At 36.0% G+C, this 4,793-nt stretch overlaps 1 non-coding gene across 1 annotated transcript; it reads left to right on the forward strand.

Annotated features, from left to right (window-relative positions):
- Positions 1–434: 434 nt before the first annotated feature.
- LOC148578711 (small nucleolar RNA R71) lies at positions 435–542 on the forward strand. The gene has a single exon (XR_015904075.1). It is a non-coding gene; the product is annotated as a small nucleolar RNA R71 (small nucleolar RNA).
- Positions 543–4,793: the final 4,251 nt, after the last annotated feature.

Consider the following 4,793-nt stretch of genomic DNA (forward strand, 5'->3'; position numbering starts at 1 on the left):
GGATGATTTCTCCATGTTGAGTTATAGGTGTTTCCATAAGGTTCACCTAAGTAATTTACCTCTGCTATTGCAGGGTTCTCAGGATCATAAGCTTCTTCTTCAGAAGAAGCCTCTTGAGTACTGTTGGATGCAGCTTGCATTCCATGCAGACTCTGAGAGATCATATTGACTTGCTGAGTCAATATTTTATTCTGAGCCAATATGGCATTCAGAGTATCAACCTCAAGAACTCCCTTCTTCATAGGCGTCTCATTGCTCACAGGATTCCTTTCAGAAGTGTACATGAACTGGTTATTAGCAACCATGTCAATGAGTTCTTGAGCTTCTGCAGGCGTTTTCTTTAGGTGAATGGATCCACCTGCAGAAGTGTCCAGTGACATCTTTGATAGCTCAGATAAACCATCATAGAATATATCCAGGATGGTCCATTCTGAAAGCATGTCAGAAGGACACTTTTTGGTCAACTGTTTGTATCTTTCCCAAGCTTCATAGAGGGATTCACCTTCTTTCTATCTGAAGGTTTGAACATCAGCTCTAAGCTTGCTCAGCTTTTGAGGAGAAAAGTACTTGGCTAAGAAAGCCGTGACCAGCTTATCCCAAGAGTTTAGGCTGTCTTTAGGTTGAGAATCCAACCATAATCTAGCTCTGTCTCTTACAGCAAAAGGGAAAAGCATGAGCCTGTAGACTTCAGGATCTACTCCATTAGTCTTAACAGTATCACATATTTGCAAGAATTCAGTTAAGAACTGAAAAGGATCTTCAGATGGAAGTCCATGAAACTTGCAGTTCTGCTGCATCAGAGAAACTAATTGAGGTTTCAGCTCAAAGTTGTTTGCTCCAATGGCAGGAATGGAGATGCTTCTTCCATGTAAATTGGAATTAGGTGCAGTAAAGTCACCAAGCATTCTCCTTACATTATTATTATTTTCGGCTGCCATCTCCTCTGCCTGTTCGAAATTTTCTGAAAGGTTATCTCTGGATTGTTGTATTTTAGCTTCTCTTAATTTTCTCTTCAGAGTCCTTTCAGGTTCTGGATCTGCTTCCACAAGAATGTTCTTATCCTTGCTCCTGCTCATATGACAAAGAAGAAGGCACAGAAAAATAATAATAATAATAGAGATCCTTTATTCCACAGTATAGGGATCCCTGTGTGAGTAGAAGAAGAGGGGGAGACAAAGAATGTAATATAATGGAAGAAACACAACTGTGAGGAGGCTACAGATGTGAGATGAGATGTTAGGATATGAATGAATAAATAGAGTAAGATGGGGGAGGGAAATTTTTCGAAAATTATTTTGAAAAAGAGTTAGTGATTTTTGAAAAATGGTTTTTTTTTTTTGAAAAATGTTAGAAATTTTCGGAATTTTTTTTTTAAATTTAAAAATAAAAATAATTAGTTAATAAAAAAGAAATTTTTGAAAAAGAGGGGAGATATTTTCGAAAATTAGAGAGAGAGAGTTAGTTAGGTAGTTTTGAAAAAGTTAAGAAACAAACAAAAAGTTAGTTAGTTAGTTGAAACAAATTTTGAAAAGATAGGAAGTTAGGAGGTTAGAGAAGATATTTTGAAATCAAATTTTTGAAAAAGATAAGATAAGAAGATATTTTTGAAAAGATATGATTGAAATTAGTTTTGAAAAAGATTTGATTTTTAAAATCACAATTAATGACTTGATTCATAAGAAATCACAAGATATGATTCTAGAACTTAAAGTTTGAATCTTTCTTAACAAGTAAGTAACAAACTTCAAATTTTTGAATCAAAACATTAATTGTTATTGTTATTTTCGAAAATATGGTATAAAAATAAGAAAAAGATTTTTGAAAAATATTTTTGGAATTTTCGAAAATAACTAAGAATTTTGAAAAAGATTTGATTTTTGAAAAAGATTTTGAAAAAGATAAGAATTTCAAATTGAAAATTTGATTTGACTCATGAGAAACAATTTGATTTTAAAAATTTTTGAAAAAGTCAATCCAAATTTTCGAATTTGATGAGAGAAAAAGGGAAAGATATTTTTTTTTTTTTGAATTTTTATGATGCAAGAGAAAAACACTAAAAAGATGCAATGCATGAAATTTTTAGATCAAAACAATGAATGCATGCATGAATGATATGAGTGTCAAGATGAACATCAAGAACACTTTGAATGTCAAGATGAACATCAAGAACATAATTTTGAAAAATTTTTGATGTAAAGAAAACATGCAAGACACCAAACTTAGAATTCTTTAATGCTTACGCACTAAGAATTCAAGAATGCATATGATAAACATGAAAAGACACAAAACAAAAAATCATCAAGATCAAACAAGAAGACTTACCAAGAACAACTTGAAGATCATGAAGAACACTATGAATGCATGATATTTTCGAAAAAAATGCAAGATGCATATGCAATTGACACCAAACTTATAACATGACTCAAGACTCAAACAAGAAACACAAAAATATTTTTGATTTTTTTGATTTTCTAATTTTTTTGTATTTTTATTTTATATTTTTCGAAAAATTATATGAAAAAGAAAAAATAAGGATTCCAAAATTTTCAACATGAATTCCAGGAATCTTATGCTCTAAAGCTCCAATCAAAGGGTCAGGCATGGCTTAATAGCCAGCCAAGCTTTAGTATGTAACTCAGACATGACACGCCTGACATTCCTTACATTCAACAGCCAATTGGCTAAGAAAGATAAAGAAGCTCTTCTCTTGAGTATAAGGATTGAGACATGGCTTTACAGCCAGCCAGGCTTCAACATGCTTCATGAAACACTAGAATTCATTCTTAAAAATTCTGAAGCCATAGAATAATTTATTTTTGAAAACATTTTTTTTTTTCGAAGACAAAGGAGAAAATTTTGAAAGATTTTTGAAAGATTTTTGAAAATAAAACAAAAAGAAAATTACCTAATCTGAGCAACAAGATGAACCGTCAGTTGTCCAAACTCGAACAATCCCCGGCAACGGCGCCAAAAACTTGGTGCACGAAATTGTGTTCCATGTTCTTTGTACTTGTGTGAGATTAACAATATATAATTGTATTGAATCCTCATTGTGGCTCTATGTGTGGACACAACTCCGTTCAACTAACCAGCAAGTGCACTGGGTCGTCCAAGTAATACCTTACGTGAGTAAGGGTCGAATCCCACAGAGATTGTCGGTATGAAGCAAGCTATGGTCACCTTGCAAATCTCAGTCAGGCAGATATAAAGTGATAAGGGTGTTTTTGAATAATAAATAAAAGAAGGAATAGAAATACTTATGTAAATCATTGGTAGGAATTTCAGATAAGTGAGTGGAGATGCTTTTCGTTCCTCTGAACCTCTGCTTTCCTGCTATCTTCATCCAATCATTCTTACTCCTTTCCATGGCTGGCTTTATGTGATACATCACCACTGTCAATGGCTACTTTCGGTCATCTCTCGGGAAAATGATCCAATGCCCTGTCACGGCACGGCTAATCGTCTGGAGGCATTACCCTTGCCAATGGCTTCATCTTGTCCTCTCAGTGAATAATATGCTCATGCACCCTGTCACGGCACGGCTATTCATCTGTCGGTTCTCGATCATGCTGGAATAGGATTTACTATCCTTTTGCGTCTGTCACTAACGCCCAGCATTCGCGAGTTTGAAGCTCGTCGCAGTCATTCAATCATTGAATCCTACTCAGAATACCACAGACAAGGTTTAGACCTTCCGGATTCTCTTAAATGCCGCCATCATTCTAGCTTACGCCACGAAGATTCTGGTTAGGAGATCTAAGAGATACTCATTCTAGCTTAATTCATGTAGAACAGAAGTGTTTGTCAGGCACGCGTTCATAAGGGAGAAGGATGATGAGCGTCACACATAATCATCACCTTCATCACGTTCTTGGGTGCGAATGGATATCTTAGAAGCGAAATAAGATGAATTGAATAGAAAACAGTAGTACTTTGCATTAATCTTTGAGGAACAGCAGAGCTCCACACCTTAATCTATGGAGTGTAGAAACTCTACCGTATGAAAATACATAAGTGAAGGTCCAGGCATGGCCGAGATGGCCAGCCCCTCTGATCTAAGAACCAGGCATCCAAAGATGCCTAATACAATAGTAAGAGGTCCTATTTATAATAAACTAGCTACTAGGGTTTACATGAGTAAGTATTTGATGTATAAATCCACTTCCGGGGCCCACTTGGTGTGTGTTTGGGCTGAGCTTAAGTGTTGCACGTGCAGAGGCCATTTGTGGAGTTGAACGCCAGTTTTTGTGCCAGTTTGGGCGTTCAACTCTGATTTTGGATCCTTTTCTGGCGCTGGACGCCAGATTTGGGTAGAAAGCTGGCGTTGAACGCCAGTTTACGTCGTCAATTCTTGGCCAAAGTATGGACTATTATATATTGCTGGAAAGCCCTGGATGTCTACTTTCCAACGCAATTGGAAGCGCGCCATTTTGAGTTCTGTAGCTCCAGAAAATTCACTTTGAGTGCAGGGAGGTCAGAATCCAACAGCATCAGCAGTCCTTTTTCAACCTCTGAATCTGATTTCTGCTCAAGTCCCTCAATTTCAGCCAGAAAATACCTGAAATCACAGAAAAACACACAAACTCATAGTAAAGTCCAAAAATGTGAATTTAACACAAAATCTATTAAAAACATCCCTAAAAGTAACTAGATCCTACTAAAAACATACTAAAAACAATGTCAAAAAGCGTATAAATTATCCGCTCATCAGGTACCCATTCTGGCGTTTAACGCCCAAAATGGTACCTTTACTGGCGTTTAACGCCCAAAATGCTCCTTACTGGCGTTTTCTT

Source organism: Arachis ipaensis, chromosome B1 (assembly GCF_059453495.1).
Source record: "Arachis ipaensis isolate K30076 ecotype BB chromosome B1, ASM5945349v1, whole genome shotgun sequence".
NCBI lineage: Eukaryota > Viridiplantae > Streptophyta > Magnoliopsida > Fabales > Fabaceae > Arachis > Arachis ipaensis.